The sequence below is a fragment of the Canis lupus genome, chromosome 31, assembly GCF_011100685.1.
Source record: "Canis lupus familiaris isolate Mischka breed German Shepherd chromosome 31, alternate assembly UU_Cfam_GSD_1.0, whole genome shotgun sequence".
Taxonomy (NCBI): Eukaryota; Metazoa; Chordata; class Mammalia; order Carnivora; family Canidae; genus Canis; species Canis lupus.
In genome coordinates this window covers 18,703,112-18,718,967 of record NC_049252.1, presented here as the reverse complement: position 1 = coordinate 18,718,967, position 15,856 = coordinate 18,703,112, and the positions used below count along the sequence as shown (strand labels likewise).

At 35.2% G+C, this 15,856-nt stretch overlaps 1 pseudogene; it reads right to left on the bottom strand.

Moving 5' to 3' along the window:
• Positions 1-2,366: 2,366 nt before the first annotated feature.
• Positions 2,367-9,559, bottom strand: LOC100685420 (annotated as a pseudogene).
• Positions 9,560-15,856: the final 6,297 nt, after the last annotated feature.

Here is a 15,856-nt window from a genome sequence, read left to right as displayed (position 1 = left end):
TATCATAAAAAAAAAAAAAAAAGAGAGGCAGAAACACAGACAGAGGGAGACGCAGGCTCCCTGCGGGATGTGGGACTCAATCCCAAAACCCTGGGATCACGCCCTGAGCTGAAGGCAAATGCTCTACCACTAAGCCACCCAGGCGTCCTTCGATATAAATTTATGGTTTAATTCCATGTTGGCTTTTGTGATAAAAAACTACACATTCACTTTCTAACATTGCATTAAATCAAATAATCTTTCTTCCCACTCTTTACACATTGTTTGGTGCAAGATTTTTCCTTCAGATTGTGATTTACTTATTTTTAAAAAAGCATTTGTATCTGAACACACACACACATATAATATAGAAATTTAATATAAAAATGAACATGTATATATGTTTTTAAATTTCAACTCTCTTCACTTAAAGGCGTACCATTTTATGATAATGCCCTTTATTTTGGTTTCTTTCTTTTCTCTCTGAATATTATAATAGATACTGGATTTCCTAGTTCTCAAATTCTTTCCTTATCTTTCTCTTACTTGGTGTTTTATTTCATATAGAGGGATATCTCTCACTTGATAATCTGAGTCTCTCAGTGATTTATAGCCATTGGCATTTAATTCCTTTTTACTACTAGAATTCCTGTAATATCACTTTGGTAGTACCTTGAGAATTGATAAAAACTTGTAGTTAGTCAATAACTTTATGTAACTCAATACTATTGTGAAGAAATAGAAAACACAATTCTGATGGGCAAAAGGAAGTTGTATAATGAAGTTGTATGATAGAGTGAATAATGGCAACAGGCATTAAAAAAAATCACAAAATGATAGCCATATACTTTACTGTGTTTGAGTCTTGAATGAGTCATCAGAGAGACACAAGATGCAATATCTAATGAAGTAATTTTTCAAAAAATGTTTAGTTTTGCATCCAATGGAACTGGTTAGCAAATACAGAATATTTCAAATACTTCATATTTTTTGAAATAATTAATGAAGTTTTCTCATTATGTTGATTGTTTAATTATTCAGTTCTGTGTTATGAAACTTTCCCCAAATCCTTAAGTTTGAACACTGATTTTTAATAACAGTATGCAATTTGGTCATATAGATCAAACTTACTACCTCTTTGCCAATACTATTTTTATGTCTTTAAATTATCTTTGTCTTCTTTAAATTGTCCTATTAAAATAAAAATTAGAATTGCACAAATAATAATAAAACCTACTGTATTTTATTCACAAACATTGAGTAAAGCTTGTTTTTTTCAAGGCACCTGAGTAGTTCAGTCATTTAAGTGTCAACTCTTGATTTCAGCTAAGGTCGTGAACTTGGAATCATGGGATCAAGCCCTGCATTGGACTCTGCTCTCAGAATGGAGTCTGCTTGAGCTCTCTCTCTCTGAAAATAAATAAGTAAATAAATCTAAAAAGAACCCGAACTTGTTTTTTTTTCTAATGTGTTTTAGTATATCTGAGTGTTCTGCTAGTTCTTAGAGAACAAAGGAAATAAGTTATCTTGTTTAGAATGACTTCATTTATACTCCAAGGACCATGTTATGCATGCTTCCATGATACTAGCATTAGAATTGAAAATAACTACATGTAAATTATTGTATTAGGAAAAGCATACTCATTTTACTCACTTCATCCCTCTTTTATATGTATATAGATATAAACTATATCTTAATAAAAACAGCTGTTTTAGAATCTTAATTGTCACTTATTAATTATCAAAAATAATTTCAGGGAAATAAATATACAAAACTTCCAACTTACATATTCAAACAGAATTCTCATTAATTCCCTTACTGGAGTACTGAGTAATCATGTATTTACTTAGGATTAGTGTAAAGCTTGTCATGATATGCTTCTGTATACAAGGCTTTTTGAATACCTGGGCATGAGGTAGTTTCCTTTGTTTATAGCATTAGTATGAGACATACAAATTTTAATAGTTAAAAAAGAATTCTACCCAACAGATAAGGGAAAAGCTCAGGGCTCTCACATCCCTTACCATTCTGATTCCCTTTATCCAGAGGCAAAGGCTTGATAGTCTCTAGTTACTCTTTGTGAATTTGTCTCCATTTCTCAAAAATAATATGTTTACATGTTTTGGTTTACCTCTTTTGAAATATTTTTACTAAGGGTAACTAGGGATTCCTACTGAGAAAAAATACAGGTAACTCCCTTGTATCTGACCTCACATGTACACTCTTCCCAATATATTTGATATTATAATCATATTATAATTTCATGCTACTTCAGTATTACATGTTAACATTATAAAGATCTGGTAAGTAATTACTACCTATAGATGCAAGTCTACTCTGTTATGATTTTATTCCCTTACATGTATAATTTGTGTTTTTCCTAGAATTAATAATTAGACTTATTTTGTTTGCCTAATTCTTCATGCATCTGAAATAAAAAATACCGAAATTTTTCACAAGATGTATAACTCTGCTCTCAGTACTTTCAGCTAGTTTAGCAAGTTTGTTTATTACTCGGAGAAAGTCTTATGCAAGTCTTTCTTACTGTCACTTTGTAGAGTTTACTACTGTTTTGCAGAGATTATCTGTCTAATAAATATTCTCTTCTTCAGGATGTTAATGTTATTTAATTACCAATTCTTTTGCTTTTTTCTGTTCCTTGAATTCCTTTTATGGGTCCACTTGTTTTGTTATCTGTGCTTTATGTTAGGGGTTTCTGCCTGTTTTTATTTTTTTAAGATCTTATTTATTTATTCATGAGAGACAGAGAGAGTCAAAGATATAGGCAGAGGGAGAAGCAGGCTCCCTGTAGGGAGCCTGATGTGGGACTCAATCCCAGAACCCCGGGATCATGACCTGTACTGAAGGCAGATGCTCAACCACTAAGCCACTCAGGCACCCTATGTTAGAGGTTTCTTGCAAAAATGTTGGATAAGTCTTGGATCTCTCCTCATATGTAAGAGTAAGACTATGTGTATAAGCTCATTGGAAATTCTGTGTAGGTTGATGGGATTTGCTGATTTTTGTTTTGTTTTGGTTTTTGTCTTGTGGAGTCATCTTTCTAGTCCATTACAGAAAGAATATTTAAAAAAGAAAGTGGTGGGGCACCTGAGTGGATCAGTCTTTTAAGTGGCAGACTTGATTTCTGCTCAGGTCATGTTTTCAGGGGCCTGGAATCAAGCCCCAAGGCCACAGGCTAAGTGCTCAGTGAGGCTGCTTGAGATTCTCTCTTTCTCTCTCCCTCTGCCCCTCTTAAAATTCGTGTGCTTTCTCCCCCTCAAATAAATACATAAAGAAAGAAAGAAAGAAAGAAAGAAAGAAAGAAAGAAAGAAAGAAAAAAAGAAAGAAAAGAAAGAAGACTGGGTGGCTCAGTGGTTTAGTGCCACTTTCAGCCCAGGGCGTGATCCTGGAGACTCGTAATCCAGTCCCACGTGAGGCTCCCTGCATGGAGCCTGCTTCTCCCTCTGCCTGTGTCTCTGCCTCTCCCTCTCTCTCTTTCTGTGTGTCTCTCATGAATAAATAAAATCTTAAAAAAAAACAACAAATGTTATCTTAAAGAAAGAAAGAAAAAGATAAAGGGAGTGTCTTTTCAGTTTTTGTTTTTTTTTTTTTCTTCTTAGTCTGGTAAGTGTTCTTGAGAGGGAATCTTTAGACTCTTGTGTGAGATTTTTAAGCCTGGCTACCATGTTCTTATAGGTTCTTATATCTGGGTGCAGGTAATGTCTTTGGAGGAGTTCTTACTTTTATTTTGAAGATAGACATTATAATTATTACCATGTTTAAAGTATAGTAGCTTTAATCTTAGTTTAATCTCAGCTTTAATCTCAGCCCTTTTAGGAGTCTGTCAGGTTCAGTTCATTTCTCCACAGAGAAAATTCACAGTCTACTGTCAAAGGGAGAGGGGGCAATTTACCTGTGTGAAGGCATAATGAAAACTTTCATGGATCTATTTTCTGTTGTTACAGATATATAATTTATTCTATTGTTAAATTCCTGGGCACCCCACAATTTCAGAGGGAATTGGCTCATCTAATTCATGAGACATTCTGAGAATCAGCCTTATTCAGAGTTTCCCATAATGTCAATTTAGTTATTTATTTTCTTTCTTTCATCCCTTTGCTTTCTTATTTTCAAAGCTTGGTGTTTGTTTTTGTTTTCATTTCTCACTATTTTGGTCTTTTGAGTTTATTTATTGTTTAAACCCACTACTTTAATGTAAGCTCATTTCAAAAAGCATCTGTAACCTGGTTTGTTCATTCCAGAATGTTTCATGCCCTTACACATACTATTAAATGTGTTACTGATTTTTAAAACTAATAAACTACCTTATTCTGAGATAATACCAGCACATAACAAATGGAGATTTTTGTAAGATAAAAGATACTTCTAACCATAAAGATTATTAATTCATCAGGAGAATTAATTTCAGTTGCATTTTCATGTCTCCCAAAAGTCAAGTGAATTCTAAGGCAAGATGTATTAATTCATCATTTGAATCTCCTGGGCAGCATGCTCTAGAGCAGTGCTGGAAACACACTTTGTGTACAAGGCATATCACCTCTTCCTTTGTAGAGATTACACTGCAATGTGCTAGATAGTCAAATAAATTATGAACTGTGTTACAAGTTTTAGAACATGTAAAATACAGCATGCTGTGAGTCCATATACTCTGGCCACTCAGTTGGTTTTAGAGATCAATAAATGCTTAATTATAAAGTAACATTTAAGCAAATGCTTAAATGTCAAATCAGAGTTAGTCAATATAAAATGCAGAAACATCATTTAAAATGGTAAGTAAAGCAATCCTTGAGTCCAGAAAGAACATACCATATTTAATTTCCCCTCAAAGAATGCTTGTGAGACTAGATCATGAATACAGATGTATGACCAGGGTGAAAAGATACTGGGAAGGTTTCCAGTGAAAATTATGGTATGGAATCATAGCCATAAAATACACTGATTATTATATTAATAATAGATATGACAATTTAAAGGTTTTTTCCAAAATATGAAGCTCTTTCACTATAATAAGCCCAGGAATGATAAAAAAAAATATAACTCCATAACCATTGACATTAAAACAAAACAAAAAACCAAAACCTAACGAACAACATTGACAGTGTGTGGCTATGAAAAGTGTGAATCCATGGGGGAAGTCAATAAAAAGCAGCAATTATGTTGGTCAGACAACAAATTTTGGTAATTTGGGCCAAAATAGTGAAACAAAGAATCAGTGAAACTCTTGATTATGAGGAAATAGAATCCACAGGATCTGTCTTTATTGCAAGTTGGGGATGACATTAAGATTGGTTCAGTTTTGGGATCCCTGGGTGGCACAGCGGTTTGGCGCCTGCTTTTGGCCCAGGGCGTGATCCTGGAGACCCGGAATCGAGTCCCACATCGGGCTCCCGGTGGATGGAGCCTGCTTCTCCCTCTGCCTATGTCTCTGCCTCTCTCTCTCTCTCTCTCACTCTCTCTGTTTGACTATCATAAATAAATGAAAACAAAATAAAATAAAATCTTTAAAAAAAAAAAGAGATTGGTTCAGTTTCTAGTCGAGCAGGGATGAAGGCAAAGAGAGTAGGAAGAAGGAGCAGCCAAGGAGGCGGGAGAGCACTAAGAAGGGGTAAGAAGTGTGCTCCAAAGTGAAATTAAGAAAGACCTGGAAAATATCCATCTGATTATGTAAGAGCTAGAGTCCCCGATTCTGCTCAGTGACCAACTGTGGATTCAGTATTTGCTTCCTAGGTTTTCTTTTCACATTGTATTGATATTAATAAATGGAAGCACAACATGTAATTAGGAAAATTTAGTACTGTAGAAACAAGAAGTCAATGTTGGAATATTATTTTCTCCATGCATATTAGGCACGTGAGGAAACATTAATATTATTTTGGCTTTTTTGTGCATTAATGAAAGGCCTAGCTATGGGTCTCATAACCCACTTCTGTTAACTGATCAGCTCTGATAATAGAAAAAAACTGTAGTTATAGTTTGAATGCTAATATTCTTCTTAGACATTTGAAATCCCATTTAAATGATCCTATCTTTTTGTTTAGTATTATGACAAATAATCAGCTCATTCCTGAGCACTAGGCAACATTGATAGCTCCTCTATTTTTCAAAGTTAAAAAAAAATCCTGAGATATCACTTTAAAATATAAAAAACTAGAAATGAGATTTTGTCATTGTCTCTAACAAGGTGGACAGAAATCCTTAGTCATATCAGTAATGGATGCAGATGAAGACAGACATCAAATTCTCCAAACTGGGTTCTGCTCTTAACCAGCCACCCCCTCTCCTCAGAATCTAAGTGTGACATTTATGAACAGATGATGAAGCATGACAGGGTGGTACTTTAATTCTCTCACAATATTTCACTTCTACATTCAGTATAGTGTATGACTGGGCTGTGATGGTGTGTGGGGTAGCTTCGGGTTCTGCAGGCAGCATTAACCTCAGTAGGCAGCTTTGCCTTCAAACTCTGACATGGAATGTCAGAAATCATACACTTTTGGATACATTTCCTTTTCAGAATCATTCGTTTCTTTTTGATTCAGAATCAATTTTGCTTTTGCCTCCTTCTCTCTGCAACCCTGGAAAAGCCTGAGAGATGAAAAATAGAGGAAAGTTATGAACAAATTAATCCTAAAGCCTATTTTAGAGAAGAAAAGAAGCTCTTTTAAAAGTTACATAGTGTAGGTCAGGTACAAGTAGAGCCAAAGGAGGCCTTTACTAAGTTAATTTCTTGTCCCCACAGAGAAACAAGTCTTAGAAAATGTTACTCCTTTCCTTGCACTGGGAGAGACACACTACAGTTCTTCAGTTCTTCAGTCTGTCTGAAAATTCTGCATCAGTAATAAATCTACTTCTTTATTTCTCAAGTTGTGCTACTCCAAACTGTCTCTCATTGTGTCTGAGGCTTTTAAAGTGCCAGAGAGTAAAAGGAACAAGATTTTTCTCTTCTCTAAAGAGTTATTTTAATTACTCTCATTTTTTTTCACCTCCCTTTCTCTTCTCAAACCACTACACTTTGAGTTTCATCTTCCCTTTGTCACCAAGATTATTATTTTTTGATCACCAGTAGCTTCCATGTTGACAAATCCCAGTGGGCTTCTTTCTGATACAATATTAGTCACCCTCCCACCATTATTGATGTGGAAAATAGTTCATCTGTTCTTGAAATATTTTATCTCCTTCCGAGATACCAAAAATGTACCTTCTCTTTGCTAGCCTTCTCAATGCTTATTTCTTTTAAGAAAATTTGAAATATATACATGTATATATACTTATATATACAAACACATACACACACAAATACCTACAGACACATTAATAGTACTTTGCTATGACAATTGAGCATACTTTACAACCCTTAACACAATTCTGTAGAGAATACAAATTACCCTTATCTGAATTAACATGCATTAAAAACAAATTTAATATATTGGAGAACAGAGGAATTGTAAATCAGCGAGAAAGAAGCTAATGTAGAAATAACAACAGTCAGCTCAGCAGATATTGTCTACATTTGTTTTCTACCTTTATAAAACTAGAGACTGCTAATAACTTTAAATCATTAAAGTAATGTAGTTTTGCCGGATGCCATTGGTCACAATACCAGGAGATAATTGCTACTAAGTTAGCCTTAATTTCACATTTGCAAGGAAACACTGACGTTAATTGAGTTATATTCTCAGTTTTTAATTAGGTTGTAGAAATCTAAAAAAAAAAATTATTCAATTTATTTGAGGTGCTTTAAGAAAAGTTTTGAGTTATCTTTATATCTGAATATCTAATCTGAAGATAATAAAACAGAAACACGTTGATTTAAAACCTTAATTCGGGCAGCCCAAGTGGCTCAGCAGTTTAGAGCCTCCTTCAGCCCAGGGCGTGATCCTGGAGACCGGGATCGAGTCCCACGTGGGGCTCCCTGCATGGAGCCTACTTCTCCCTCTGCCTGTGTCTCTGCCTCTCTCTCTCCTCTATATATTCTCATGAATAAATAAATAAAATATTTAAAATAAATAAATAAATAAATAAATAAATAAATATACCTTAATCCTACTGCTTAGTGCATGCAATAAAAGTTAATGTAAGAAGCTAATGTTATCAATAACATTTGAATATTTAAAAATTATATTTCTTTTAACTTTCAAAATGAACTTTAAAGCCAATGGTATAAAAATCTTGAATTTCCTTACTAGAAAGCCTTTTCCCTCAAATATACCTTTTAGTCTTTCTTTGGTGTCCAGGATCTCTGATTTTATATTTTATTTGCTTATTTATTTTGGAAAGAGAGAGAGTGTATGGGGTGAAGCAGAGGGAGAGAGAATCCATAGGATGCCCCACTCTGGGTGTGGAGCCCCATTTGGGGCTCATCTTACCACTTCAAGATCATGGGACCTGAGCCAAAACCAAGAGTCAGATGCTTAACCAGTTGAGACTCTCAGGTGCCCCAGGATTTCCAATTTTTTAAAAATGATTTTATGTATTCATGAGAGACAAACAGGCAGAGACCCAGGCAGAAGGAGAAGCAGGCTTCAGGCAGGGAGCCTGACGTGGGACTTGATCCCAGGACTCCAGGATCATGCCCTGAGCCAAAGGCAGACACTTAATCACAGAGCCACCCAGGTGTCCCAGGATCTCCAATTTTAAACTTAGTCATTCATTACCACTTACTGTCCAGATGATTTTTCCAGTAATGGTCTTTGACCAAGTTGGTTTGCAGTCTTTAGATGCAGTGTACAGTTAGGAAGCTCCTCATGAGCAGTCTCCTTACCAAGTACTTTATTCATTGGTGGGCATATATTAAATACAGCAGTTGTCTCACATGTCTACAGTTCTACAGAAAATAACTCACTCTGTGAAGATTTGAGTAACAGGGTCACAGAATGCAGAGAATGAGGTCAGATAGGATTTGTAGCCTCCAAACTAAATTGATCTGTATCCAGAAAGAGCATGTATCTTCACATGCACATGTCATGCTTTAAGCATTTGCATTGTGATACCTCAGGAAGCTATAGAGGATAAGAGGGGAGGTGGAGGCCCTGCCTAAGAACCATGATTAGCAACTAAACTCTTCTTGTATGTCAAAAAAATTAGCAATGTAAAAGATTGATTCCTTTCATCAACACAACAGACTTAAGTCTTAGATCCATTTGCACTTCATGTTTCTCTTTATACAACTTGGTAGAGAGTTTGTGTTTTATTTTCTCTTGCATATTTATCTCTTTTAGTCAGGAGAAACTTTCTTCATCCTCATCACTGATTGCTTGCTCCTCCTTATCCCAAACTTGTTCTGGATACTGTATTCTTCTTGTGCCCATTTTCTTTTATTAAAAACAGAAAATTCAATATTTCCATTTATTTATAGCTTCTCTTGCCCTTCTAGTTTCAGGGGACATGGGAGCCATGATTACATCATTTCCAGCTATTCTTGCTGCCCAGAGAAGCATAGTAAACTGATAGACACAAACATAGAAATAGGGACAAAGTTTTGTTTTCAGTGGATGATATAAGGAAGCAGAAAAATTCACAGACTAGCCACTCATTAAAATGTGAAAGCAAGTTTTCATCTTTTGTTAAGGGTTGTTCTTTTCAGCCATTTCTTGTTTTCTCCAACATAAAAGCAATGGTGATAGCCAAGGCAAGGCAGGTTAGAGTAATAGATGAGGCTCTGCTGGAAGAGAACAAGAATTCCTACAGAGAGTAGTATTTGGGGAGCCTAAAGGTGAAACAAAATATTCAGCATCCATGAGTTACTTGTAACACAAGACAGAGCACAGGAAGCCATAGGAAACCTGAGAAATATCTTGACATTCAATAGAGACCATCTTGTATGGACTGTCTCTTAGCTGTAAGGGGAAACACGACATACAAGTCTGAACAATGCTTAAAATGTACTCTGAACAGAGTTCAGTATCTATTGTCTGTTGGGGGAAAATAGTCTCAATGAAGATTTTTTGAAAATCAGATATTTGAGAAACAGATTCTAAAATATAAAGGATAATCTTAAATATTGAATAAATTTGCAGAATTTACAGGACCAAGATTGCTGGCATATACTGAAGCTATAATAACTAAAATTGTGTAGCTAGGGATGCAAGGATAGACAAACCAATGGAACAGAATAGAGAATCCAGAAACAGAAGCCTGAAAATATGGTCAACTAATTAACAACAGTTACCATTTCATTTCAGTTGGGAAAATATGATGTTTTCAATAGCTTGCACTGGATATATTGGCTATCCTTGATTGAAAGCTATGAACCTTTTATTTTTGACTCATTCTCAATGCAAAAATTAATTTCAGGTGTTTGATAAAACTTAAATGTAAGACAATAAAACTTACAGAAATAAAGAGTATCTTTATAAACTTGTGGTAACTTTGGATAAAGTTTTCTTAAGTAGAATGTCAAAGGCATTATCTGTGAAAGATAAAATTAACCAGATGGGTTACAGTCAAGAAAATACCCAAGTAAGAGAACGAAAGCAAGTCATGAGTATTATTATCCCTTTTTGAAAACTACATGTATTTTTCTAATACATGTATCTGTTGCTGTGTAAACATATATTTTAAAAGCCCTAACGTACATGAGAAAAAGACAAATATAATAAAATGAAAAAGGCATTCAGAAAAGTACTATTTCAATGGTCAATAAACATAAACTTGATTTCAGTATAACTTTTTCTTCCAGTATAACTTTGTTTCTAGTTTAACTTTGCTTTAACAAGTGCAAATTAGAACCAACATGAGATACTTCTACCCAAATATCAGATTTTTTTTTCCAAATACCAGATTAATCAAAATTCAAATGATAGGAAATTCCAACTTTTGATGAGAGTATGTAAAACTTGACAAATGAGTTTTTGGAGAATGCTGGGAAGATTGTAAATTAGCAGAATCTTGTCAGAAAACACTTTGGTATTAAGTATTCTCATGACCTATGACCTTGAATTTTTCATAAGGGAAAATATAACAGATATGAGTGCAGCCCATATGTCCACTGAAAAACATACACATCTTTCTTATATTTTTTAAAGATGTGATTTATTTATTTATTTATTTATTTATTTATTTATTTATTTAAGAGATAGAGCACAAGCATAGGTTCCAGCAGAGGGAGAAGTAGGCTCCCATCTGAGCTGGGAGCTGGCTGTGGTATTACATACGTATGTATAAGCAACATCAAGCCATACACTTAAGATTTGAATACTCTGCGTAAACACCACATATGAATTGAGAAACAAACAACAAAACCCTTTAAAATCTTATATTTTCTTTGGATTAGTCAGACTATGATCATAATTTGAATTAAATATAGCTAGATTGGTTTATTTCTTCTTTCATTACATGCAAACAAGCCACTAAACCCTGAGTTCCAGGAGGAGTAAAAGGTTTGTCTGCTTTGTTCCTTGATGCATTCTAGCTAGTTAGTAGTAAGACTTAACAAGTATTATAAAATTAGTGTTTTCATGACTCAGTCTTTTGGAAGAATAACTGTTAAACCACCATGTCCTTCTCATGTTATATGAATAACTTTGGAGATATTAATATTTATTTATTATTTATTTCAAGAGTTCAAATTTATCCATTTATTAAGTCTGTGAATTTGAGAACATATAGAAATCCAAGCAATTACCTTAATTTTGGTTAAGTAACTTTCATGTTATCTACTCATTTGATAGACTGTCCTTCAGTAGCAAAATTAGATCTTTTCACAATTTGGGATAAATTGTCTATATAATAAAATTGAATGTGTTTGCATGAACTTTGAATGCCTATTATTGTTCAACTTTGTTCTTACAAAGTGTATAATTTGCATCAAATTTAAAATTCACAGTATTCAAGGTCTGGGTATAAAAGATGAAGAAAGAAGGAATTCCATAACTTCCCCAATCTAACAGTCCCCCATAAAGCAGGAGCTCTGGATCTCACTCTATTAGATCCATAACAGTGACTGCAGATAAATCCAGGGTTGTCTTTTGGATATCCCTCAAACTCCCACAGCGACTTTATCCTTAAGTGTGGACTCTGAAATGTCCACCAGTGTAATGGTTCCACATTTACTTCTCCCAACAATTAACTACAGAAAGAACATATAATAAGACTGTAGAAATCTTTAAGGGTTGGGGCCAAATAGCACCTTGTAAGTGGAAAAAAAAACAACAGTCAATCAGTAATCTTCCCATTGAGCTATACAGATGCTACCATTCCTTGTTAAATCATAAGGATTTAATTTTCCCCAATAACATTTCAGGACTGGATAAAACATTATTTAGCACATTTGACAAATCTCATGTGATTTCCAGTAATCCATTTCTGACTCAAAAACTTGTGTTTATGCACTTCTCATTGATAGATTTGTCTCTGATCAGTTCTCACATGAGTGTTATTTTAATTTTTACCTGAAGGATTTTTTCCCCATGTTTTCAATTTCAGACTTAAAGGGTACTAGTGATGAAACTTTTTTTTTTCATTTTCTTACCTTCCTCTGAGATCTCCTTACCTGCAGTGTCCACTTAACATCTTTTATCTTAAACAACAGGTGTATTATATGCTCCTATTGTCTGCAGTAGGATTTAAATTAAAGGTCACATGAGCCTTCCCAGTGTCATTTGGTAAGTATTTGAGGATGGGCAAACTACAAATTGAACTTGGGGGATGCCTGGGTGGCTCAGTAGTTGAGTATCTGCCTTGGGCTCAGAGTGTGATCCCAGAATTTGGCATCGAGTCCAGCATTGGGCTCCTTGCAGGGAGCCTGCTTCTCCCTCTGCCTGTGTCTCTGCATCTCTCTCTGTGTCTCTCATGAATAAATAAATAAATCTTAAAAGACAAATTGAAATTGGGATTGACCAATCCTGTCTCTTGACTTTCCATACTTAATCATCTCGCTTCACTACCGATCACCAATGCGCCTTACATAATGCTAATATTTAGCATGTTACCGGGATGCCTGAGTGGCTTAGTGGTTGATCATCTGCCTTCGGTTTGGGATGTGATCCCAGGGATCTGAGATCCAGTCCCGTATGAGGCTCCCTGCAGGGAGCCTGCTTCTCCCTCTGCCTATGTCTCTGTTTCTCCCTCTGTGTCTCTCATGAATAAATAAATAAAATCTTATAAAAAACATATGTAGCATGTTACTAAATCTATGATTATGGTGTCTGATATTTATTTCTCTAATTCTTTTTTATTCAACCTGTCTGGTAGAGAGGATATATTTAGCTATCTCTGTTCCAAAATTTATGCCTTCCCCTCAGTGCTAGTATGCCTTAAGAGGAATGTGGCTGTCAGCTGCGCAAGCTTCCTTGGAGAGTTTGGGGAACGGCAAGAATTTTATCTCCCAGACATGTTCAATTAGTCTCACAAGTGTAACAACCTTTACTGCAGAGTGTTTTCAGTACACATTCTAGGTGTGCTGTTCTGGTTATCTGTGCTCCCACCTCATACCCAGGTCACAGCCAGACTCATTCTCAAAATTAAAGATATTTTTTGTTTCTTTTACAGTGATTTTGTTGTTGTAGAATTTCTCTTATTTTATTTTTTGTTTTAAAATTACCATCTAATTTAAAATTTGAACTTTATTATTTTTTTAAATAGTGGTATATAACTTAGTTTGGGCTTAAACACTCAAAACTCCAAGATGGAATTCTATTTTAGTAAATGTTTCTTATATTCTTTACTAGTTCCTGTTTTCCATTGTTCGCCTGCAGCAAAGAAAGAAAGAACCAGAAGGAAAGGGTAGGGGATGGGGGTAAGGGATAGAGGAACAGATGAAAGGATGCAAAAGAAACATTTGGAACAGAAAAATGTCCATGTTGCCAGAGCATATCAGTTGACAGACCCTTTGACAACTATAACACAAATGAGATCATGGGATCTAGCAGCACTGGTTTTAAAAGGATTTAGGAAATAATAGGTAGGCTGACTTGTAGGAATCATATGCTTCTAATTTCCACATTTTAGATAGTAAATGTATAAAATTCTATTCAGTTTCAACCTTTGCTACAATATGATTTTAATATTTGTATGACCCTTATAATGTATGCAATGGACATAAACACAACCACTTAATATAAACCAATTATAAAGTTTTTAGTGTCTTAATATCAAAATTAGTTCATTTTATTAAAAGAAATCAATCACTAAGACATTTGGAAAGAATAAAACAAAAGTCAATAAATCAGTGTCTGCATATAGATATGACTTCAGTTGGAAGATACGTAACCTATTTAAAGTGTATGCCAAGCAATTACCCCATTAATTTGATGAATGTAGACAGTAATTTGTGATGATTTAAGCCTCAAAGTTCTATTTTTCTCTCAGATTCATAGGGTTTGTTTTACTTTAATTATTTGGGTCATTGCCTTAATTCCCCATTTAACATTACTTGTAAAAAGGCCTTCCTATTTCTAAAATGTGGCCTTTTTAATGAAGTTCTTTCTACTACAGACTTTGACCTTTAAGCTTATCATGTTATGGCACTGTATGTAAATAGCCACCCTTAATAATGACATTTGGCAGGACTCCGGAAAGAAGAGTAGCAGGAAAGTAGTGAATTGAGGTCTTTTCCTTCGATTTTAAGTGTATGTTGCAATGTAACATCATTTCTCCCACAACTAAGAAAATTTTTCTTAGATATTTTTCTTTTAATTTTTACCCTCCTTCCACCCCATCTCTTTCCTCTTCCTTCCTGATATATTTGAAAGTGCAGTGTAAAAAAAGACCCAACTGAACTATATAAGATTTTAGATTCTTGTTTATTCATTTCTTAATATTTCCTGAGCAGTGTTATAATATACATATTCGTTTATAACTTGCTATTAATAGTTATATTTATTTCTTGATCAAGTGTTTTTTTTTTTTTTAAGATTTTATTTATTTATTCATAGACACAGAGAGAGAGGCAGAGACACAGAGGGAGAAGCAGGCTCCATGCAGGGAGCCCGATGCGGGACTCGATCCTGGGTCTCCAGGATCACACCCCAGGCTGCAAGCTGAGCCAAACCACTGGGCCCCCAGGGCTGCCCTGATCAAGTGTGTTTTATTATTTATTTATTTATTTATTTATTTATTTATTTATTTATTTATTTATTTATTATAGTCACACACACACACAGAGAAAGAGAGAGAGAGAGAGGCAGAGACACAGGCAGAGGGAGAAGCAGGCTCCATGCACTGGGAGCCCGATGTGGGATTCGATCCCGGGTCTCCAGGATCGCGCCCTGGGCCAAAGGCAGGCGCCAAACCGCTGTGCCACCCAGGGATCCCTCAAGTGTGTTTTAAAAACGATACTGTGGAGGCCGAGAAAATTAAGGCCATTCCACTTTAAGTTCATCGTTAGCACAAGTACAGCCATCCCAGGCCCCTGTGAATAAGAGCTGAACTTTACCTTACTTCAGTTACAGGAAGAAAACAGCTTACAGCTTAACGCCCTAGAAAGCCCCATATTAGAATGAGAACAGAGCCCAAGCCAGTGGCAGGAAGCCCCATATTAGAATGAGAACAGAGCTCAATGCCCTTGAAAGCCCCATATCAGAATATAAACAACTTGAGAAATTCCTACCCCCCTTCTGGAGGCCCCCTAGACCAGCCCTTAAAACTAAGCTGAAACCCACCTCGGGGTCCAAGTCCCTGCTCCATTGTGTGGGGTATACTTGGACCCAAGCTGGAGCTTGTTAATAAACCCTCTTGCGCTTGCATCAGTGTGGACTCCTTGGTGGTTTCTCGGATTTGCAATCTTGGTCACAATATAAGATTTGTTTTAAACTAAGATATCTGTATATTTTCACTGTCAAAATTAAGAAAAAAAGGAATTTAATAATCTAGTGAAATGTGAGGTTTGGGGACAAATTAATATTCCTCAAAAAAGA